This window comes from Prionailurus bengalensis, chromosome B4, assembly GCF_016509475.1.
Source record: "Prionailurus bengalensis isolate Pbe53 chromosome B4, Fcat_Pben_1.1_paternal_pri, whole genome shotgun sequence".
In the NCBI taxonomy this organism is placed as follows: domain Eukaryota; kingdom Metazoa; phylum Chordata; class Mammalia; order Carnivora; family Felidae; genus Prionailurus; species Prionailurus bengalensis.
Genome location: NC_057358.1, coordinates 28130350 through 28156071, shown reverse-complemented (window position 1 = coordinate 28156071; position 25722 = coordinate 28130350). Strand labels below are relative to the sequence as shown.

Here is a 25722-nt window from a genome sequence, read left to right as displayed (position 1 = left end):
AGGAGACACATGAAGAGTGGTTCTCAGTCTTCTTCGCTTTGATTTTTGCATGCTTTCCCATATGATGTTTTTGTAATCATCCCTAGATTTCGATTGCAACATAGATAAGACAAGTTATATATTATGCACAGTTCTGGCCAGCCAACCATATGGCCTTTCTCAAATTAATAGCTGTATAACAGAGTGTCTCTTAGGAAATTCTGGATGAGAACCAGTGGATTAGAGGAATGAGATCAACTAAGAGGCCACTGCAATGTTCCAGACAAGAGGTGATGGCTTAAGTCAGGGCAGTGACAAATGGATGGGAGGGAATATATATGAAACGTTTTCCTGTATAGACTTGGTGGACTTGAAGTGTGGGCGTAGGGAGAAAAAGGAATTACAGATCAGTGTTTCTCAGATTTTAATGTGCACTTGAATTGCCTGGGGATTTTGTTAAAAGGTAGATCCTAATTCAGCATGTCTGGGGTGAGGCAGTCTTATGTTTCTAAAAAGATTCCAGGTCATGAACAACAAGCACTGTTGGTCCATGGACCAACCTTTAAATAACAAGGGTGAGAGAACTTGAGTGTCAGGCTCTAGTTTCCAGCTGGCAATGTCATTATCTGAAATGGGGAACACAGGAGAAAAGAAAGATTGGAGTGGAGTCCTTTTGGGACATTAGGTATAAAATTGTAGGCACCTGGAAATTTGTATTTTTAACTCAAGAGAGAAATCAGCCCTAGAGATACAAATTTGGGAATCAGGATTTCATCGATTGTAGTAAAAGCTGTAAGAATGAATGACATTACCTACAAGAAAGAGGTAAGGGTAATATTAGAGTGTATACTTACTCCCGTTTGCCAGAATTTTAATGCTCCATTTAAGTTACTTTATAAACTAGCAATGGGGAAGAAATTGGATAGACGGCCTCCTTTCTGTGAACAGTGTGTACGTACAAATTTCAGGAGTGGAGAAGTCTTTGGAAAACTCCTTTATCTCTTGGTAATGACCATAGATCAGGTTAAATATTCCCTGGTCAGGTTAAAAATGAATTGAAGTACCTTCTGTTAGGTAAATTCATTTATACAAACAAATATGTATTAAACAGCTTCAAAATGCCAGCTACTTATCTACGCTCTAGGGCTAAAATAGTAGCAGATAAGATGTGTCACCCAAATGACGGATTACGGGGGAGATAAGCAAAGTGATTACAGTACAGTGTGAGAGATACTGAGGTGGGGGAGTACAGCAAGGACACCTGTGATTCAGTGTGGGGATGAAGAACTATCTCTTGAGGAAGTTATCATTTAAGCTGAGAAGAGAAGCCTGAGCCAGATGACCTAGAAGATGTGGGGGAGGGCAAGACAGCAAAGGCTGGGAAGGGAAAAGGCCCTGCAGGTTGAAGAAGGGCAGTGGGGCTGACCCACAGAGCATGTGGTGTGGAGAGTAGTGAAAGATGAGGTTGGAGAGGTGAACAGAGTCCATGGCTAGGCCCTTTCTCCTGGGACTAGGTAGAGGGTGGAGGGAGAAAATGATGTATTTTCTAAAGGAAAAAGTATTATTCTGCCTGGGTGTAGTTCAAACAATAGTCTTATGCGTATGGTTTTATAAGGGTTTTATGGACTGGCCCAGGACCGGAATGACTCATAGTAACATTGTTTCTATAGGAAAAATGTTTTGGGCTTCAAAAACTGTCTTACAATTTAACTTTCAATTTTATTTTTCACCATTTGGGGACTGCTTGGATACACATACAGTTCCAGGGCTTTTTGTTACTTGTGTTCAAATTGCACTTTCTCTAGTGTTTATCTACATGGCCACAGTGTTGATTTTCCACAGATGTAGTTGAAATGTTTTCTTTTCTTGAACAGATTTAGAAAAGGTATGGAAATAAAAATAGAAAACACTGTTTGCTTTTCAGAGTGTTTGTTCTTTCAAGTTAAAGGTTTCCTCTGTAAACTATATTGTGGTATGATGTTATATACCAAGAAAGTCGGAAAATTGTTACAAACAGAAAGTAAAAGACATTGGTATGATTTCACTGCTGAAGTCAAAGGGAATGCAGAAGGTAAACAAAACAAGGCTTAAATACCTAGCTTTTAAAAATACGTTAATAATCATGAGGTTATCACCATCATCTTCTTCGTGGCTAACTATTGTTATTGTGAGAAATACTAGATATTTTAAAGCAGAATAGAGCTGTTAAGGCCTGTCCCTTTATAAAATAGATCTATATGAGCTTCATTTTGTTTAATAAATGAAACTTTAGTCTGGAAGTCCCTCAAATTCCCATGTCTCCAATAGGCAAAGTTAATTTTATTCACATCCATCTGAGTGAAAATGTCTTTCAGTATCAGAATGCTTTCAGCTGGCAAGTGACAGAAGACCCAATTGAAACTGAAAATATTAAGTTAATTTTATGATCTCATATAACTAGAAATTTGGAAGAAAGATGGTGTTATAGTTGGTTCATGTAGCAGCTAACTGCTGTCATGAGGCTCTCAGGATCTTTCTGTCTTTCCTTTCGAACATCTTAGATGAGTTAACCTTTGTCCTCAGTCTTGTCCCCTTCTGGTCTGAAGATGACAGGCAGCTTTAGTTCCAAGCTTTATGTCCTCATATAAAAGAACCCAAGATTGTAAGAAAGGAAGGTGTCTCTTGTCTTAGTTTAGGCTGTTGTAGAAAATACCAAAGACTGGGTGGCTCAAACCACAAACATTTGTTTTGCTTTGTTCTGGAGTCTGGGAAGTCCAAGATCAAGTTGCCCAAACATTCTTGGTGAGGGCCTCTTTCTGGCTTGAAGACCACCACCTTTATGCTGTTTCCTCACATGGCAGAGGGAGAGTGCTCTCTAGTCTCTTTCTCATTTTATAAGAACACTAATACCATTAGTGTTCTTCTAAACTAAGAACATCCTCATATGAGGGCTCCACCCTCATAACCTGATGTAACCCTGATTACCTCCCAAATACCATCACAGTGGGGATTAGGGCTTTAATCTGTGAATTTTGTCAGGGTGGAGGGAGGCACAAAAATTCATGCCATAGCATCTTTTTTATGTCTTTTTTAAGAGTGAAAAAACACTTTTCCAGAAACCTCTCAGCAGACTTCACTAGTTGAATTTACATCATATAGCCCATTTCTAAACTGGTACGTGGCAAGAGATATAGAAGTCCTGTGATTGGTTTAGACTAGTCAGGATTCGTGGCCCTCCTGACTTCCCAGAGAAGAACTAAATTAAGATTCTGTTGTCCAGGAAGGAGAGTGGACCTGGAAGACACCCACTGGTGTCTGCCATACCTTCCAAGGCCAGTTCCTCTGCCTGGGCTCTGAATCTTTTTCTACCTTTTAGAGGACTTTATTCTGTTAATCCTTTTTTTTTTTTTTTTAACATTTATTTATTTTTGAGAGAGGGAGAGAGAGAGAGCGCACAAGCAGGGGAGGGGCAGAGAGGGAGGGATACACGGAATCAGAAGCAGGCTCCAGGTTCCAAGATGTCAGCACAGAGCCCGATGTGGGCTCAAACCCACAGACCGTGAGATCATGACCTGGGCCGAAGTCGAAGTTGGTGGCTTAACTGATTGAGCCACCCAGGCACCCCACTGTTCATCCTTTTTTAAATCACCTGTGTCTCTTCTCATTCTTTTAAAGCTATATTGAAAGAATCTACATGTGCTGTCTCCATTTCTCTTCCTACAGTGTAGTCCTTAAATTTACTGTAATCTGGATTCTGCTTAACCTTTCCTTTCCCTTCTGTCATCATCAGTGCCCACCTGATTGCTTGATTCTTCACCCGTATTACCGGTAGTGTTTGGCAAGACCATTGGTTCTGTAGGGTTAGCACACACCAGAATCATGTAGAGGGTGATTAAAAACATAGTTGACTGGGCTCCATCTCTAGAGTTTCTAATTCAGTAAGTCTGAGCTGGGGCTTGTACATTTGAGCTTACTTTTGATATTATTGATTTTACTAACTACTACCTTTTTCCCGAGTTTCAAAACTCAGAATTACCTCTCAAACCTGCCCTTCTTGTTCTTCCTGTATTCTCTGTTTTATTGATGAATACCAGTGTCTCTTTTTGTCAAGTAAGAAATCTGGAACTCATCCTGGTTTTTAATTCTTCCTTACCCCCATATATAGTCAATTCATGTGTCCTACTCTAAATGTCCTTCAAGTACATCATTTTTGTCTCCATCCCTATTGTCTCTGCATCAGTTTGAACACTCATTTCTTTTCGCTTATGCTACTGGAATGATCTCTAAAGTGCTTGTCATATATCCAATTGTATATTTTCTCTTATTTATACTTCATACTGTTGCAAAGTGGTTTTTTTTTTAATGCAAGTCCGATCATATTATTCCTGAGCTCAGAATTCTTTGGGCTGTTAAACCTTCCAGATAAAATCCAGACTCCACGCCATGCAAGCAAAGAGCTTCAGCATTATGTCTACCCACCTGTCTAGTGTTTGCTTTTTCTCCCCTCTTCTTTACTGTACTTCAGTATTGAGCTTGACTTAATTCTTCTCTTGGGCTTTTGAGCCTTTGCATGTTTTCTCTTTGCCTGAAACATTTCTCCTTCCCCCTTCGCTGCTTTGGTAGGTCTTGCTTATCTTCCAAGACTTAGCCCAAAGATGCCTCTGCTATTGCCTCACTTCCCTGGTCCCTTTCCTTTTCTATTCCTGGAGATTAGGCATTCCTTTCTGTACAACCATAGAGGTATATAAATGGTACTCATTTAGTACTGAAACACTATTCAGTTCTGCAGGTTTATTGGGTACTTGCTCCCTCTAGGCTATTATTTCTATGAGGACAAAGATTGTACTTTTCATCTGTTTCCTAATATAGCACCTAACATAATAAGAAATGTGTGTCAAATGAATATTAAGGATCATTTTTACTGATAGAAACTGGTCATAAAATCAAATCTGAAAAACTTAGGACTCGGAAACAAACAGGAGGGTGACAGAAACACCTTAGACTTTATATATAGTTGGATTTGTTCAGGATGCTGGGTGGAATTTATGGTTCTTAGAGAATTTATAGGGGTTGGTGATAGGTTGTAGAACCACATAGTGATGTTCAAATTAGGTTACCTTTTTTATTTCCTGGAGAGTTAGGGTGAAATCTGGAAATAGGGCTGCTGTTAAGTTTTTGGGCATATTAAGAACTCTGCCAAGTAGGATAAGCACAACTGATTGCAAAATTTTCTGATATATATATCTACACATATATGCATGTGTATATATATGATATGTATATTATATATGTGTAGATATATATATATATATATATAAATAGGGAGTGTGTGTGTGTGTGTGTATATATACATATATATATACTCCCTATTTCATTGCTTGTTGAGAATTCTATGCAGATTTTAAAAAGTGATGGTTATTATAAAGCTGCCATCTCTGTTATATATAGATTTTATTTTCAATGTTTTAAAGGTTAGCTTATTTATCCACTATTTTTGAAAATATATATCTGCCAAAAATTTCATAGTAGTTGTATGCTCTAAGCTTGCATTGTCCATGTGGTAGCCATCAGCCACATATGATTATTTATATTTGAATTTAAACTAGTTAGAATTAAATTAACAATTCAATTCCTTAATCATGCTAGCCACATTTCAGGTGCTCAATAATTGGACAGTATAGACATAGGATAGAAACAGTGACTTTGAGTGGCATATTAGACCAGATGAACTTAACATATATATCCAGAACATCCCATCCCAAAACACCAGGATACACATTCAAGTGTACATGGAACATTCTCCGGGATAGATCATTTGTTAGGCCACAGAATAAGTCTCAAGTTTAAGAAGACTGAAAGCATATCAAGCATATTTTTTTCAATCACAGCAGTGTAGAACTAGAAATTGATTACAAGAAGGAAACTGGAAAATCACACAAACACATGGAGGCTAAACAGCATGCTACTACACAACAGTGGGTCAACGAAGAATCAAAGACAAAATGAAAAAATACATATAGACAAATGAAGATGGAAGCATAGCAGTTCAAAATCTTTGGGATGCACTAAAAGCAGTTCTGAGAGGAAAGTTTGTAGTGATACAGTTATAGATCAAGAAATAAGAAAAATCTCAAATAAGCAATCTAACCTTACACCTAAGGGCTTTGAAAAACGAACAAACAAAGCCAAAGTTAGTAGAAGAGGGCGATAATAAGGATCAGAACAGAAATAAATGACATAGAGGCTAAAAAAATAGAAAAGACCCATGAAACCAAGAGTGATTCTTTGAAAAGATAAATAAAATTGATAAACCTTTAGCCAGACTTGTCAAGAAAAAAAGAGAGGACTCAAATAAGAAATGCAGGAGGAAAAATAACAACTGACACTGTATGAAGGTCATGACATCATGGAATATAAAGGATTATAATAGACTACTATGAAGAATTTTATGCCAACAAGTTGAATAACAGAAGAAACGGGTGACTTCCCTGAAGCATATGATCTTCCAAAACTGAATCAGGAAAAAAATAGAAAAACTGAACAGACTGATTACTAGTAATAAATTGAATTGGTAGTAAAAAATCTACCAACAAACAAGAGTCCAGGACCAGGTAGATTCACAGTTGAGTTCTACCAAACATTTAAAAAGAGTTAATACTGATTCTTCCTAAGCTATTTCAAGAAATAGAAGAAGGAAAACTTCCAAATTAATTTTATGAGGACAGCATTACCCTGATACCAAAACCAGACAAAGATGCTACAAAAAAAGAAAACTATAGGCCAGTAATACCTGATGAACATAGTTGCAAAAATCCTCAACAAAATATTAGCAAACTAAGTTCAACAATATATTAAAAGAATCATTCACAGCAATCACATGGAATTTATTCTAGGGGTACAAGGAGAGTTCAGTATCTGCAAGTCAGTCAGCATGGTTCATCACATTAACAAGAGGAAGGGTAAAAACCACATGACCATCTCAATAGATATAGAAAAAGCATTTGACAACATTCAACATCCATTCATGATAAAAGTCTTCACAAAGTGGGTTTAGAGGGAACATACTTCACCATGATAAAGATCATATATGACAAACCCACACCCACAGCTAACATTATCTCAGGTGCAAAAACTAAAGGCTTTTCCTGTAAGATCAGGAATAAGACAAGGATGTCTTCTGTTACCACTTTTATTCAACATATACTGGAAGTCGTAGCTGCAGCAGTCAGACAAGAAAAAAAATAATAAAAGGCATCCAGATTGGTAAGGAAGAAATAAAACTTCACTACTTAAGAGTGACATGATACTCATATGTAGAAAACCCCAAAAAACTATTAGAACTGATAAATGAATTCAGTAAAGTTGCATGATACAAATTAATATATAGAAATCTGTTGCATTTCTATACACTAATACCAAACTAGCAGAAAAAGATATTAAGAAAATCCCATTTACAGTTGTGCCAAAAAATACGTAGGAATAAATTTAACATAAGAGGTGAAAGACCTATATTCTGAAAACTATAAGATGTTAAAAAAAGAAATTGAAGATGACTCAAACAAATGGAAAGATATACCATACTCATGGGTAGAATTGATATTGTTAAAATGTCCATAGTACCCAAAACAATCTACAGACTCAATGCACTTCCTTTCAAAATACCAACTCTATTTTTCACAGAACTAGAACAATTATAAAATTTCCAGCTCATATAATTACAATTTTTTTCTTAGTTATGTACTGCTGATATTTTTAATGATTCTTTGAGATTTTTTAAGTGCTAAGGAATACATTAGTGTGGTGGTGGGGGTATATAATAGTGATTAAAACAGATTTACTTCTTGCCTTCAAGGAAATTATACCATAATGGATGAGGTAAGACAGTGAACACATCAATAAACTATATAATTACAAAAAAAAAATCCCAAAATTTGTATAGAACTGCAAAAGACCTCAAATAGCCAAAAAAAAATCTTGAGAAAGCACAAAGCTAGAGATACCAAGATCCTAGATTTCAAGATATACTACAAAGCTGTAGTAACCAAAACAGTATCACACACACACATACACACACACACACACACACACACACACACACACACACACACAAAATGGAACAGGACAGAAAGCCTAGAAAGAAACCAAGCTTATATGGTGAATTAATCTATGACAAAAGAGGCAAGAATATGCAATGGGGAAAAAACAATCTCTTCAACAAATGGTATTGGTAAAACTGGATAGCTACATGTAAAAGAATGAAACAGGACCACTCTTAAACAATACACAAAGATAAACTCAAAATGATTAATGATTTAAATGTGAGAACTGAAACCATAAAAGTCCTAAAGGAAAGCATAGGAAGCATAGGCAGTAATCGCTTGGACTTCATGGCCTTCACAACATATTTATGGGTGTGTTGCCTGAGGCAAGGGAAACAAAAGCAAAAAAAAAAAAAAAGACTAAATGAGATTACACCAAAAAAGCTTTTGTACAGCAAAGAAAACTATCAAGAAAATGAAAAGGCAGCCTACTGAATGGGAGAAGATATTTGCAAACGATATTTCTAAGAGGTTAATATCCAAAATATATAAAGAACTTAGATAACTCAATGCAGAAATCCCCCAAATAATCTGATTAAAAATGGGCAGAGGACCTGAATAGACATTTTCCCAGAGAAGACATACAGATGGTCAACAGACACATGAAAAGATGTTCAGCATCAGTATTCATTAGGAAAATGCAAATCAGAACCACAATGAAGTATCGCCTCACACCCGTCAGAATGGCTAGTATCAAAAAGACAAGAAATAATAAGAGTTGGCGAGGATGTGGAGAAAGGGGAGCTCTTGTGCACTTTTGGTGGGAATGTAGATTGGTACAACCACTGTGGAAAACATTATGGAGGTTCCTAAAAAAACTAAAAATAGAAATACTATCCAGTAATTCCACTACTAGGTATTTACCCAAAGACAACGAAAACACTAATTTGAAAAGGTATGTGCACCCCTATGTTTATTGCAACATTATTTATAATAGCCAAGATATGGAAAACCAGTATATGAATGGTTAAAGAAGAGGTAGTGTATACACAATGGAATATTACTGATCCATAAAAATGAATGATAGATCTTGCCACTTGTAACAATATGGATGGACTTAGAGGTAGTACTATGTTAAGTGAAATAAGTCAAAGACCAATACCCTATCATTTCACTTACATGTGGAATCTAAAAAACAAAACAGACAAGCAAAAACCCAGAAACAGACTCGTAAATACAGGGAACAAAACTGGTGGTTGCCAGAGGGGAATGGATAAAATAGGCTAAAGGGATTAAAAAGTATAAAACTACATTTATAAAATAAATGTCATAAAGATGAAAAGCACAGCATAGAGAATGTAGTCAATAACATTGTAATAATGTATAGTGACAGATGATAACTACACTTAGGCATGAAGAACACTGTATAATGCATACATTTGACAATCACTGTTGTATGCCTGAAACTAATATAACATGTATGTCAATTATACTTCAATAAAAACTTTTTTTAATTCAGTTCCTCAGTCATGCTAGCCACATTTCAAATGCTCAATAAATGTATACAGATAGAGGATATTTTCATTATTGTCTTAGCAAATAGTTTAGTCAGATGATTAGGATATAATCTCAAATTCCTATTTTTTAAAAATCCACAATGAGAAAAAAATGAAATCCTGCAGCAATGTGGATGGAACTGGAAAGTATTATGCTAAGTGAAACAAGTCAGAGAAAGACAGATATCATATGTTTTCACTCATATGTGGATCTTGAGAAACTTAAGGCCATGGGGGAGGGAAGGGGGAAAAAATAGTTACAAACAGAAAGGGAGGGAGGCAAACCATAAAAGACTCTTAAATACAGAGAACAAACTAGGTTGATGAGGGGTGGGGAAGAGGGGGAAATGGGTGATGGGCATTGAGGAGGGCACTTGTTGGGATGAGCAGTGGGTGTTGTATGGAAGCCAATTTGACAAATTACATTTTAAAAAATCCAAATATGACCCTTAAAAATGTGTTTTTATTATAAAATAAAACATATGCTATAAGAAACATTATAAAATACATGGTTTACTGAATTATTGCAATGCTGATAACACCCAGGTCAGGAAATAGAACTTTGTCCATCATCCTTAAAACTCTTCCATGTGTCCTGTGTCAATCACAATCCTCTCTTCTCTCTTAAGTGATCATTATGTGAATATTCATAATAATCACTTAAGTTTTTAAAAAATTATTTGTGGAGTTAATTAGCTTCCTTAGGCACTATAGTTTGGTTTCAACTAAAATAAGAACATTTTAATTGCAATACAATTTCCATGTCATTAAATTAACCCATTTTAGGTGGTTTTAGTGTAGTCACAGTATTGTACAACCATTGCTACAATCTAGGTTTAAGACATTTCCATACCCCCTAAAAGAAGACTATACCTGTTGGCAGTCACTGCCTATCCCTATTCTTCCAATCAACCCAGCCTGACAACCATAATCTACTTTCAGTCTGTACATTTGCTTATTCTGGTTTTTCATGTAAGTTGAATCTTACTGTATGTGGTCTTTCACTTAGTATAGTGTGTTGAGGTTCATTCATGATTTAACATATATTAATATTTTAATTAATATTAAATTATTATTATTAATAATTTAATTTTTATTGTTGGATACTATTCCATTGAATGGGTATGCCACATTTTGTTTATCTGTTCATCAGTTGATAGACATTTGGGTTGTTTCCACTTGTTGGCTATTATGATTAATGCTGCTATGATATTTATGTTCAAGTTTTTGAGTGGGTGTACGTTTTCATTTCACTTGAGTACTTACTTAGTAGTGGGAATTGCAGGGTCAAATGGTACTCTATCTTTTAGACTTTTGAGGAACTGCCAAAATGTTTTTCTAATTGACTGTACCATTTTTCATTTCCACCAGAAATGGAGAGGATTCTAATTTCTCCACATCTTCATCAGTACTTGTTATTTCTATTTTTGATTATAGGCATGAAGCCGTATCTCATTGAATATCAAATTGATTAAAAATGTATTGTGATTTTCACTTGCATTTCCCCAGTGGTTAATGATGTTGAGCATCTTCTCATATGTTTATTAGATGTTTGTAAATCTTCTTGGGAGAAATGTCTATGCCAGTACCATGCTGTGTTGATTACTTTAACTATATATAGTAAGTTTTGAAATCGGGTTATGTGAGTCTTCCAACTTTCTTTTTCTTTTTTAAGATTGTTTGGCTCTTCTAGGTCCCTTGCATATCCATATGAGTTTTAGTAAAAGTTTGTCAATTTTTGGAGAAAAGACATCTTGGATTGTAATGGGAATTGTGCCAAATATGTAGACCAATATGGGAATATTGACATCCTAACAATATTGAGTCTTAACAGTTCATCAACATGGCATGTTTTTCCATTTAAGTTGTCTTTAATTTCTTTTAACAGTATTTTGTAGTTTCCACTGTGCAAGTCTTATACTATTTTTGTTAAATACATTCTAAAGTGTTTTAATCTTCTCAATTAAAATCTTCTCTATTTTAATCTTCCTTCTCAATGGAATTGCTTTCTTAAGTCCATCATTTCAATTTTGGATTGGTTATTGTGGTTGTATAGAAAAAAAAGAATTTCTTGGTATATTCTTGTATCCTGCAACCTTGCTGAGCATGGTTATTCTAAAAACTTTTTTTAAAGTAGATTCCTTAGGATTTTCTTCACACAAAACTCTGTCATCTACGAATAGAGATAGTTATACTTTCCAATCTGGATCTTTTTTTGTTTGTTTGTTTTTGTTTTTTTCTTGCTTAATTGTATTGGTTAGAACTTGCAGTGAACTGTTAGGTAGAAATGGTAAGAAATAGGACACAATTCTCTTGTTTCTAATTTTAGGAGGGACACATTCAGTCTTTCATTATTAAGTATGATGTTGGCTGTGAGTTTTTGTAGATGTCTTTTGTCTGGTTGAGGAAGTTCCTTTCTATTCCTGGTTGTTGAATGCTTTTTGTGATAAGAGAGTGTTGGATTTTGGCAAATACTCTTTTTGTATTTATTGATATTATCATGTATTTTTTAAAAATTGCATTAATGTAGTATTAGTTAATTTAGTTAATATATTATTGATTGGGTTTCTTGGTCGGTGGGTATTGAACCAACCTAGCATTCCTAGGGTAAATCTTACTTGGTTGTGGTTTGAATCATTTTTAAATATTGCTGGATTTGCTTTGCTAGTATTTTGTTGAGGGTTTTGCATCTATATTCATAAAGAATGTTGGTCTATAGTTTTCTTATGTCTTTGTCTAGTTTTGGTATCAAGTAATACTGGCCTTGTGGAAGTGTTCTCTCCTCATGTATATGTTTGGTTGGTTTGTTTTGGAAGACTTCTTTAAAGATTGGTATTCTCATTTAAAGGTTTGGTAGAATTACCAGTGAAGCCCTCTGGGTCTGTACTTATATTTGTTGGAAGTATTTTAATTACTAACTCAATCTGTATTTGTTACAGGCCTATTCAGAGTTTGTATGTTTTCTCTGTCAGTTGTAGTTGTTTTTTTAAGAATTTGTTCTTTTTGGGGCACCTGCGTGGCTCAGTCGGTTAGGCGTCCAACTTCTGCTCAGGTCATGATCTCATGGCTCATGAGTTCAAGCCCCGCGTCGGGCTCTGTGCTGAGAGAGGTGCTGACACCTCAGAGCCTGGAACCTGCTTCAGATTCTGTGTCTCTGTCTCTCTCTCTGCCCCTCCCTGCTCATGCTCTGTCTCTCCTGTCTGTCAAAAATAAACATTAAAAAAAAAATAATTTGTTCTTTTCATCCAAGTACTCAATTGGTTGATGTACAGTTGTTCATAATATTCCTTTATAATAACTTTTATTTCTGGAAGGCAATAGTAATGTTCTTTTGTTCATTCATGATTCTGGTAATTTGTGTGTACCTTTATTTTTTCTCAGTCACTCTAGCTAAAGATTTGTCAATTTTGTTGATCTTTTCAAAGAAACAACTTTTGTTTGCATTGATTTTCTTTTTTGTTTTTCTATTCTTTATTGCAATTTTTTTTTTTTTTGCACTTCAATCTTTATTATTCCCTTACTTCTGCTTGCTTTTCTGTGTACTCTTCTTTTTCTCAGTTCTTAAGATGGAAATTTAGGTTATTCATTTGAGATCTTCTTTTTTTTTTTTTATTTTTAAAAATTTTTTTTTCAACGTTTATTTATTTTTTGGGACAGAGAGAGACAGAGCATGAACGGGGGAGGGGCAGAGAGAGAGGGAGACACAGAATCGGAAACAGGCTCCAGGCTCTGAGCCATCAGCCCAGAGCCTGACGCGGGGCTCGAACTCCCGGACCGTGAGATCGTGACCTGGCTGAAGTCGGACGCTTAACCGACTGCGCCACCCAGGCGCCCCGAGATCTTCTTTTTTAACATAAGTATTTACAATGATAAATTTTACTTTAAGCACTGTTTTCTTTAGCTGTATCCCATAGGTTTTGGCATGTTGTGTTTTTGTTTTCATTCATGTCAGGGAGTTTTCTAATTCCTTTATGATTTTTTTGACTTATTGGTTATTTAGCACTGTATTGTTTTATTTCCACATATTTGTCTAGAATTTCCTTCTGTTACTGATTTCTAATTGCATCCTATTGTGGTCATGGAACAGTCTGCATGATTTTAATCCCTTTAAATTATTGAGGCTGGTACATGGCCTTGAATACAGTCTACCTTAGAGAATGTTTCATGTGCACTTGAGAAAAATGTATATTGTATTCTTGGGTGGAGTATCATATAGATGTCTTTTAGGTCTAGTTGACCTATAGTTTTTTTTCAAATCTTTTATTTCCTTGTGTATTTTCTTGGTTGTTCCATCTAATATTGAAAGGGGATATGACATCTTCCAATTTCATTTTTGAATTGTTTATTCCTTCAGTTCTTTTGTTGTTGTTTTAAAGTTTGTTTTTTCTGATTCTCATGGTTCTTCTTTGCATAGTGTGTCTTTTTTCTTCCATTTACTTGCAACCTATTTGTATCATTGAACATAAAATGTGTCTCCTGTAGACAGCATATTGTATGTACAGTTTTACCCTCGAATGACACGGGGGTTGTGGTGCTGACTCTCTGCACAGTTGATAATTCACATAAAACTTTTTAAAATAATTTTTATTATTTATTTTGAGAGAGAGAGAGAGAGAGAGAGAGAGAGAGAGAGAGAGAGAGAGAAAGAGAAACCCAAGCAGACTCCATGCTGTCAGCACAGAGCCCTGTGTGGGACTCAATCCTGTGGACAGTGAGGCCATGACCTGAGCTAAAATCAAGAGTCGGACCTGTAACCAACTGAGCCCAACACATAAAACTTTTGTGACCAACACATAAAACTTTTGACTCCAAAGAACTTAACCTATTGTTGACCAAAAACCTTTACCAGTAACATAACAGACATATTTTGTATATGTTGTATATTATTTGGTGTATATTCCAATAAAGTAAGCTAGAGAATAGAAAATGTTGGTTGTTAAGAAAATCATAAGGAAGATTTTTACAGTACTATAATGTATTTATTGAAAAAAAAATCCACATGTTAAGTGGACTTGTTCAGTTCAAACCATGTTGTTCAAGGGTCCACTGTCATTGGATGTTTAAAAATACAATCTGATCATTTCTGCTTTTTGACTAGGTTGTTTAATCCATTCACAATTAATATTATTGATGTGGTTGGATTTACATCTGCTATTTTGCTTTTTGTTTTCTGTAGGTCTCATGCCTTTGTTCTTTTGAATTCTTTTAAATTAAGTGAATTCTTTTGAAATAAGTGAATATCTTCCAGTGTGGTATTTTGAGTCCTTTAATCATTTTTAAATTATACATCTTGAGTTATTCTCTTAGTGTTTGCTCTAGGTTTTACAATATACATTTTAACTTAGAAGAATCTACTTCTCATTTTTACTTATACTCAGTAAAATAAACATTTCTCCTGTATAGCTCCATTTTTCTCTCTCCCCACTTTTTCCTACTATTATTATACATCTTCTATGTATATACTATAGAAACCCAACAATATATTGTTATAATTTTTACTTTATATAATCCTATGTCTCTTTTAAAGAAGCTGAGAGAAGAGGGGCGCCTGGGTGGCGCAGTCGGTTAAGCGTCCGACTTCAGCCAGGTCACGATCTCGCGGTCTGGGAGTTCGAGCCCCGCGTCGGGCTCTGGGCTGATGGCTCAGAGCCTGGAGCCTGTTTCCGATTCTGTGTCTCCCTCTCTCTCTGCCCCTCCCCCGTTCATGCTCTGTCTCTCTCTGTCCCACAAATAATTAAACGTTGAAAAAAAAAAAAAGAAAAAAAAAAAGAAGCTGAGAGAAGAAAGGAGAACAAATATGTATTTATAGAGTTAGCTATATCAGCCTATTTTTCATTCTCTTATATTTCTGTGGATTTGAGTTCCCATCTGGTGTTATATCCTTACTCTAATACAACTTTCTTCTCACTTGCTTCCTTTATGCTGTTATTGCAAATATATAAAATTTCTGTATGTTATTAGCCTAACAGTACATTTGTATGCATATTGTTTTATTGAATTACTCTCTAAATCAGTAGGAAAAAAAAGGGGGAATTAACTGAGTTTTCTATTTGATGTATCTCCTGACACTGATAGAAAGCTGACATCATTTAATTGTGAATTTCTTCTGCTAATAGAGCCATCAAAATAACAGCTGTCACTTAACTTTGTGTAAAGAAGATAAATTGTAATTAGAATTAAGAGGGAGAAGTTTAAAGAGCATTCATTTGATCTAAATGAAAAGTCATTCTTTATAGAGTAATATGTAAAACATCTCCATCTGCTTTTCTTAATATGGTCTTCGAACTAGTCATAAGCAGGGGCAGCAGTATTGAATATTTTTTCCACCTCCATTCAAGGCTGAAGGAGTTGTCTCGAGCTATTCCTGCCTGAGTGCACTTTTTTTTTTTTCCCCCCTGAAACTGGCTTAGGTATTGTTTTTGAGAATGAGGTATGAGTTATAGCCCATCCAGAAATGCCTTTATGGTTAAAGTCTTTCAGATTTAACCACACGTTAATTGGCAGCTGGGTTCTCTGCACATGCATCTCATACTGCTCCACAAGATAATGGCAGAACCTAAAAGTGAAAACCCAGGCTTATTATACTGCTACCATTAAAAAAAAAAAAAAGCACTAAGAAAATCTAAGATAAATAATACATTGAGTGGGACACTGTGAACAACAGGCATAAATTGGGACCATCTCAGGCAAACTGACACACACAGACACTTTACCAGACATGTATTTTTTCAGAAACCTCCTAACTCCAAACTCTGGATTACCATTTTCCCATCAAAAGTCTGTGTCCTCGATATGATTCACTTGTTTGTGACTGTTTAGTAATTTGCACGGCATTATGTACATGGAAAAGAATGCGAAGCATTCTTCCTAGTCAGTTTTATTCATTTGGCATTTCTTTTTTTTTGTGGTACATTTTCTGTTTGTCTTAAAACTTTTATTAAATTTTGCATGCTTTCATTTTTAAACTAAAGAGGTGTAATAAATTTAGTGAATTATATTCTCCCTTAAGTTAGTTATTGTGATATCTTAATAAAAATATACAGTAATTAAAAATTAAATTTGAGAATGAAAGGAAGGCAGTTTCTACATATGTTTGATAAAAATGGATTATTTGAATATGCTTATAATAATACTTTATATTCTATTACAGGATTTATTAAAAGGATTTACTGTATATCTTATGACTCTTTACTGGAGCCTTGGGAGATAGGTAAGAGACAAGCATTTTTTGAAAAGATATTTATGAAACATTAAATAATTTGATCTCATAGGTTCCTGACAAAGTGATTTATCTCTTTTTCTCCTCAGTATAATGTTAGTAGAAATATTATGTTTACATGAATCATAGTATAACATTTCTCTAATATCCAATAAGTCATATTTTCCAGGGAGCCTGTATGTTTATTTTCTGTAGTATTTATAGTGAAGACATTTAATAAGACACATAAGCTTGGCACCTTAAGGCACTAGAAAATACTTCAAGTGCTGAAAATATAAAAATATATATATTATAAAATAAAATAAACATATAATAAAATATATACGATACATATAAACATAAATATAAATATAAAATATGTAAATATATAATATAAATATATATGTAACTATAAAATATTTACTATATAAATAATATACAAATATAAATATATAGAAGTATAATATATATAAAATATATATTATATAATAAGATATGTAATATATAAAAATATAATAATTATTATTAGATTAGATCTTAGAACTGAAAAAAAAAAGGTATTAGTGAAAAAACAGGTGAAATCCAATTAAAACCTATAGCTTAATTAATAGCAATATATCAACATTAATTCCTTAGTCTTGACAAAACCGTGGTTATGTAAGATGTCAGCTTTAGGGGAAATTGAGTGAGGGAGATACAGGAACTCTGTTGTATCTTTGTAACTTTCCTGTAAATCTAAAATTATTCCAAAATAAAAATTCATTTAAAGCAGAAAAAAATCAAGGTTTATTTATTTGAAAATTATAGTTTAGAAGTAACTTTTCTCTGCAATAGTTTGAGGAATCAAAATGATTAGTTATCTTTTAAAAATCCAGATTCTGTGAATAGAGATATAAGGAAATAGGTGACCATCGGTTGCACTTTTCAGTTTATAGGAGGTGTGGGATTTCAGTTTTTGGATATTGGCATGGTGTTTGTGACTTCCTTATACCTGATTACACACTTGCTCTTTGATTCTTTTAAGGTGCTTCTGTGGTCTTTGGTAGTTTAGTATAGCACTTTGTATTAACAGGTAAGACCTGCAAATGGTTCCCAGTGCACTGTTTTTTCTTTTTCTTCTCTTTTCTTTAATGTACTATTGGAGGCAAAAAGACCAGTGATGGGACTCAGTTTGGAGTTGAGACCCTTCAGTTACATCTATGTAAGCTTCTAGGTCAAGTACTAGACACAGTTGACCTATTGTTAAGGAATATGAATAAAGATGAACAGAACTCTTAAATAGCCATTTCTGTAATTGAGCTAAAATAATTGATTGCTGTCAGATAATAGAAATTCTCAGTTTCAAAAATGAACTCTAGCAGTGTAGCTCTTTTAGATTTCTATAAATATTAAAAGACTACAAGAATGGAACTCTGTAGTTTGCTGAAACTATTACATAACTTTTCATTAATAAAGATAAAATATCCATGCTGGTCTTATAAATGGTTTCTTGCTTCTGTTGCCAACTTTAATGATTTTAGTTAAACTTAAATTTAATAAAGGGAAATAGAAATATATTATACTTGAAGGATGTAGACATTTAAAACAACAAACCCAGGCCTGAGTGATCATTGCAGAATAATTATTAGGCTTGAAGATTTCTGTTTTGCTTGATGGTATTTATTTAGAATTGGTGTTATCAATCTTGTATTATTAGAATGACATCTTTACTTGCTTTTTGTGTAACATCCTTTTGCTAAATCTTGGCTAGGAAGTTCAGAAAAATGGAAGAGAGCTTTTTTGGGACAAGTTTAAATTCCATTGGTCATATGATAGTTCATACATAAAAAACAAACAAAAAAACCCTTTTATTATTCTTTTGTGCTAAAGAAGAGCATTGAAAGTAGTTTTTAGAGACCTACTTTACCGTTCAGCTGCCTGACTGTTATTTTGTGGTCACCTAAAGTATAAATGTGAGTAGCTATTATGTATTGAGCACTTTCTATGTACCAGACACTTTATTTATGATTTCATTTAATCTTCCCAAACACAAAAATAGTTTGAAATTCCTTTTCTAGATGTGGTGGGGAAAGTAACAATATCTCTAGGCTGCACCTGAGAGTTTGGTGCAGAACGAACTGGCGCTGAAGTGTGGTGTAAAGTACCTCCTGTTTGGTTCATAATGTGATCAGCTTCCAGGAAACTCTTAGTCCATGGATACATGGTAAACTTTAGAGTACTCAACTCTTCTGGGTTAAAGGATGTCTGATCACACTGGGTGACCTAGAGCAGATTCCCCTGGGGTGACTAGCCTGGAGTACAATCTCTCGGTCCCTGTTCCAGCCTTGATCTGGCTCGTTCTACGGTTCCCTAACATGTCAGTTGTTCTCTGTCACTTGATTAACTGCTGAACACTCACTCATTGTGTGCTTCATTGATCACAAGCCAAGAACTTCTGGCAGCTCTGGGAAACATGATCTCAACCTGCCTCCTGGTCAGTGCTGGGCAACTAGAAGTTGTTAGTTGAGGGTGAAAATTTGGATCCAGAAGCTAGGACAAATGCCAGAGGCCAGAGATGGGGTAATTGAGCAGCTGACATGTTGAAATGCAGCTATCCAGGTTCAGTCAATAGGTCGGGACTCAGAAAAAGAGTAGGCATGTGACTTTGAAAGGTGGTTTTTGAAGATAATGATGACTAGGTGTGGACTTGGTGGATATAAAATACAGTCAACCCTCGAACAATGTGGGCTTTGGGGGTTCTGCCCCACCCCAAAGTCAAAAATCCACATACAGCTTTTGACTCCCTCAAAACTTAACTACTAATGACTAGGTGTGGACTTGGTGGATATAAAATACAGTCAACCCTCGAACAATGTGGGCTTTGGGGGTTCTGCCCCACCCCAAAGTCAAAAATCCACATACAGCTTTTGACTCCCTCAAAACTTAACTACTAATAGCCTCTTGTTGACAGGCAGACATGCCAGTAACTAAATAGTCGATTAACACATACACATATTTTGTATGTTATATGTGTGATATATTGTTCTTACAATAAAGTAAGCTGGAGAAAAGAAAATGTTATTAAGAGAATTGTAAGGAAAATACATTTACAGTATGATACTGTATGGAAATAAAATCCACATGTAAGTGGACCCCCACAGTTCAAACCCGTGTTATTCAAGGGTTAACTGTAATTCCAGCTGCTTTATGAAGAAGAATAAGAGTTACTTAACAACTTATTCATCGTAGTGCTCATTACACTGTACAGAAATCTATCTCTCTATAACTTCCCCCCATCAGTTTTAGCTATGTCTTTCTGTAGTTCTAAGTCTCCAGTCTCTATTACACTGGAACGCATAAAATACACACAAAATTACAAAGTCTCTTTTGTTATCTTCTCTTCTTTACGGTCTCCAGAAGTTGGCATTCTTTAGGGCTTAGTCCTCATCTGCCTTCTACATTTATTCTCTGTGCAGTCTCATGTGACCCCTTGTTTTAAATGCTTTCTGTTCTCCCAGCTTTATTTTTTTACCTTGATCTCTCCTGTGAGCTCTAGGCTCATTTCTATGCCTGCCTCTTCAACATCTATTTGAAAGTCTAATAAACATTTCCAGCCTAACATGTGTGAAGTAGAACTCTTGAATTCTCCTCCCCAAACCTGTTCCTGTCTCCTCCTTCTTTATCTCAGTAAATGGTCCACACAGTTGCTCAGGCCAAAAACCAAAAGCCTGAGTTTTCTCTTTCCTTCTTAACCCATGTCCAGCCCATCAGTAAGGTTTATACGTCCTGTCTTCTACATATATCCCAAATACCCCTGTATTGCCACCACCCCCCTACTACTACCCTAATATAATACAATCTGTCATCATCCCAAGTTACCTGGATGATAGCAACAGTCTTCTAACTGGTCTTCCTTATCTCCTCCTTGTACCACTCTGGTCAGTTCTCCATATAAGAGCAAAGGTGGGGTTTTCTTTTTAATGTTTATTTATTTTTGAGAGAGACAGAGACAGAGACAGAATGCAAGCAGAGGAGGAACAGAAAGAGGGGAGACACAGAATCCGAAGCAGACTCTAGGCTCTGAGCTGTCAGCACAGAGCCTGACACTGGGCTTGAAGCCACAGACTGTGAGGTCCTGACCTGACCCAAAGTCGGGTGCTTAACCGACTGAGCCACCCAGGCACCCAATAAGTGTGCACCCAATAAGGTTTTTAAAAATGTTCAACAGTCCCTGTCTGTTTCCCTGTTCAGAACCCTTGGGTGACTACCCATCACACTCAGGATAAAACCCCAAGTCTCACCATGTTCTACCAGGCCCTGTGTGTTCTGCCAGCTGACTGTATCTCCTACCATTCTCTGCCTAGCTCACTTTGCTCTAGTAAATTGCCTTTTTGCAGTTCCTTAAGTTCTCCAAGTTCATTGGACTCCACTAAATCCTTGTTACTCCCTGCCCTACACCCTCATTTCAACCGGTTCAGCCTCTAGCCTGATACCAGTGGAGGGAGATCTAGAGAAAACAAAATTACAGCATACATAGTAAGTGAGGTTACACTAGAAGTTTTGCAGCTTTATTATTCCAAGTTTCTGTATTTGGAATTCCTTTCGAGTGGAAGAGGAACTAGAGATTCAGAGCTATGGAAAGACCTGGCTAGAAGCAATGGGAGAAGTTACAGAGAGATTTCTGCTTAGTGTTATGAATGCTATATTGCATAAGTTGGCAACAAGTACACTTGCTGAAAAGTAACACTGAGCTGCTCCACTGGACAGTGAGTTCTCCAGCACTGGCAGTGTACAAGTTGAGGCTGATCAGATTGAGACTCTACAAGTTGTGGAGGGAAAATGTGCTGGAGTGGAGGAGATGAGAATTCATTTGTAGATCTTCCCAACTCTGAGAGTATATGTGTTTTTAGAATCTTTTATTTTTTTCAGAACACTTACTCTCAGAGTATTCCTCAGATTCATCTGCCTGCATTTATATTGGAAGCTTTTACCAATAAAGGGTAATCACTTCTAGATGAAGTTTCCAATATTTAAGAAAAAGAGGAACTACTATCAAGGTTGATTCCACTCTGATTGGCCAGGTCTCCATCTAAGGAAATTACTTTGAGTAATAATTTAAAATTTATTTTTTATTAGTTTTTGGTCTAAAGTAAACAATAAACACAACAAATTCCCTGATAGATTTTAGTTATTAAACAAAAGTTCACTGAGTCGCAGAAGTAAAGAGCATGATACTTGGAAATAGCTTTTTTTTTTCAATAGCCTTTAATCAGAGTTTGCTAGAAATGGAAAAGTCACCTCATTCTTTCCCTTACCTCAGAAACTCTTTGAGAATTAGTGATCACGTGTGAATGTTTCATTGAGAGGGATACAGCCATTCCCTTACCTTCTCTTAGACAAAAATATGATTTAAGTAATAGAGAGCTTTGTTATAAGTGCTTTTAGTTAGACCTGAATAATGCTATTCATGCAAATTCCAGTTTCTTTATAACCCTTGAACCTTGGAACTTGGAATTAATGACATAAGAAAGAGTAATTTTCAGAGTCTCTGGATACTAAAGTACTTCATGTTTGATTGCTTCTGGTAGCTAGGACCTAAATAATAGGATGGCACATCTAAAAGTTGCCTCCAGCGTGACACTGCTTCTGGCAGCACCAGGGCCTGTCCCACCCAGCATGTGCTCTGCAGACCAGTATGAAATCAGCGCTATGATGAATACCCTGTTGTGACCAGGAAAGCCTGAACTCCTTCACATGCTTTCACCTTGAATCGCATTTTGTTTCTCTGTCTTCTCTGGGCTTCTGACTTTGCTGCCTCCTTTCCCATTTTACCTATCTCTGTCCTTTAGATGTGACTTCTTCCTCGTTACTATATTGACCTTACCCAGACAAAACTTCTGCTCTGACTCAAAACCTACAATTTGGTTGGGGCGCCTGGGTGGCGCAGTCGGTTAAGCGTCCGACTTCAGCCAGTTCACAATCTCGCGGTCCGTGAGTTCGAGCCCCGTGTCAGGCTCTGGGCTGATGGCACAGAGCCTGGAGCCTGTTTCCGATTCTGTGTCTCCCTCTCTCTCTGCCCCTCCCCCGTTCATGCTCTGTCTCTCTCTGTCCCAAAAATAAATAAACGTTGGGGAAAAAAAAATTAAAAAAAAAAACAACCTACAATTTGGATTATGTCCTGTATTGAGATTCCTGTCTTGCCCTGAGCCAGGAATTCTCCTAGGAGGAGAGATAAACAGTAGTACCTACTTGATTGTATAGGTAGTTGACCATTGCCTATGCATCTTGGTTCTTGACCTCCTGCATCTAGGCAATCAAGATTAAGTATTGCACCTGGCCTTAGCAGAAGACGAATATATCCACATTCCTTCTAAAACCAATAATGATGTGATAAAGAAAGGGAAGAGGCATTTCTTAAATGTAATACACTTTTCTCTGTCAATCTCATCTACCTAGAACAGATCCAAGAATCAGGGATGGGAGGAAAGAGTCTTTTTATATGCTATATTTGGTTGATATTTGAAAATTCAGACCCTAAAATGGTATATCAGGTGCACTTAGAGCCTCTTTATTTGCTAGTTTTCCTCTTAATTGCAAACATATAAATAACACAATGTTTTAAGTGCTTTATCTGTTTTAACTAACTTAATCGTCATGGCAATCCTGTGAGGTATATACTGTTATAGTCCCCATTTAACAGATGAGGAAACTGTCTTGGACAGGTTACATCATCACCCATAGTTAACACGGCTGGTTTTGTCAGAGCTGGGATTCAAGTTCAAGTGCATAACCACTTTTTACATTGATCTGTAAATTCTCTGACTCCTAACTCCAACAAGCCTGGTTAACTGGTTTCTCAGACCACAGCAGGTTAGAAGTTTCAAATTTGAAAGAACACATAATAACCTAGAATTCCCACTTAAAAAAATTTTTTTTTAACATTTATTTATTTTTGAGAGAGTGCATGAACACGAGTCAGAGAGGGTTGGAGAGAGAGAGAGAGGAAGACAGGATCCAAAAGCACGCTCTGTGCTGTGAGCACAGAGCCCAATGTGGGGTTTGAACCCACGAACCTCAAGATCATGACCTGAGCTGAAATCAAGAGTCAGCCACTTAAGCAGCTGAGCCACCCAGGTGCCACCCCTAGAATTCCCACTTTAATGTGTTCCTTCTGGTAAGATAATTACTCAAGAACACAAAGATATGTGCAGGAGAGTTCTATATAATGTTATAGAAAAATAGTTAAAGCAAAATAATTGAAAATAATATGGAAGTTCAATAATAGAAGAAATGGATAAACTAGGGTCCTGCTTTTCAAACTTTAATATATATAGTAAAGGGCTAATATTTTTAAGAACAAAGGTAATGAAATAAATACTTTTTTTGTGCATAATTATGGTTTGGATGTAGATAATCCTACTTTTTAATATTTATCAATATTATTACCTATTCAGCATAAGCTTCTTAAGAAGCAAAATCTATGTTTTTTTTGTATTAAATTCCTGGTATGTGTGTGTGTGTGTGTGTGTGTGTGTATGTATGTATGTATATATGTATATATGTACATACATACATATATACACACACGTGTGTGTGTGTGTGTGTATAAATAAAGCACCTTTTACATCACCTCCTCCTTTTTTAGTAAGGTATGCTAAGCAAGTTTTTAAAGGGAAGTCAGTTTTTATTTAAAAAAAAAAATTTTTTTTTCAACGTTTTTTATTTATTTTTGGGACAGAGAGAGACAGAGCATGAACGGGGGAGGGGCAGAGAGAGAGGGAGACACAGAATCGGAAACAGGCTCCAGGCTCTGAGCCATCAGCCCAGAGCCCGATGCGGGGCTCGAACTCCCAGACCGCGAGATCGTGACCTGGCTGAAGTCGGACGCCTAACCGACTGCACCACCCAGGAGCCCCTAAAGGGAAGTCAGTTTTTAAAGGGAGTTTTTTAAAGGGAGGCCAGCTTTCCTTTCAACCTTTACAGTTCGGTAACCTGAATCTAGAAATGAAATATCTTTCACTGTGGAGCAGGGAAGGAAGTAGTAAGGAGGCAGGATAGGGAAGTCTGATTCACTTAAAATCTCATTCTCCTGGAGAGGAGTGTGTTGGGCACAGAGAGCATTCCTGAAACCTGCATAGGGGTATTCTTGAGGATCTGGCTGAGCACCAAACTGTGCATGCAATTTGAAACCCCTAGAAGCTGGCAAGGGCAGCCTGTAAGAAATGAAAACTTACCAGCTCTTCATAAGAATGAACCCTAGAATAAAGGTTTCTCTACATAAGTCCTAAAAGAGCTTACAACCAACCCTCAAAAGAATCAGGTAACTTAACTGTCTGGCAGAAGTTTAACACTCTATAAATTAATACAACAAAATCTAGCACTCAGTAACATAAAATTAACAGTAAATTGCATCTAGTCAATTAATAAAAAAGCAAGAGAAAATTTTCATAACCAGGAGACAATAGAAATAACAGAGATGGTGCAATTAGCAGACAAGTACATTAAAGCAGCTTTTATAAATATGGTCCATGGTCATAAGCATAATGAGGGGTGAAATACAAAATATAAAAAAGAAAAAATCAGAACATCCAGAGATTTAAAAATACAGTAACTAGGTGTGATTAAGTGCAGATTAGAGTTTTTGGGAGACGAGGTCAGTGAACTTAAAAACATATTGAGAATTCAACCATAGGATAGAACAAAGATTGAAAAAGATGAACAGCAACTTGGGGCCCTATAGAAGTACCATGAGTCTAACCTAAGTATAATTGGATTCTCAGATTTGGGGGGAGGGCGAGAGAGGAAAAAATTTAAATAAATAATGGTTGAAAATTTCCCCAGTTTGAAGTAAACTATAAACCCACAGATCCAAAAAATTAAAAAGACCCCAGACAAGATAACACACACACACACACCAAGGCACATCATAAGAAAATTGCTGAATATCAATGATAAAGAGAAAAATCTTAAAAATGGTCAGAGGGGAGAAAAT

The 25722-nt window shown here is 35.9% G+C and overlaps 1 protein-coding gene across 5 annotated transcripts in view; it reads left to right on the top strand.

Annotated features, from left to right (window-relative positions):
- ZNF438 (zinc finger protein 438) overlaps positions 1–25722 on the top strand; it is a 174087-nt gene that overhangs the window by 23230 nt on the left and 125135 nt on the right. For 4 of the 5 annotated variants that reach the window (XM_043563841.1, XM_043563840.1, XM_043563842.1 and 1 more), the window contains exon 2: positions 16704–16763. The exons of the other annotated variant lie outside the window; for it this stretch is intronic. The gene's annotated coding sequence lies outside the window, so the exon portion shown is untranslated. The remainder of the gene's footprint in view (positions 1–16703; positions 16764–25722) is intronic. 5 annotated transcript variants of the gene reach the window in all.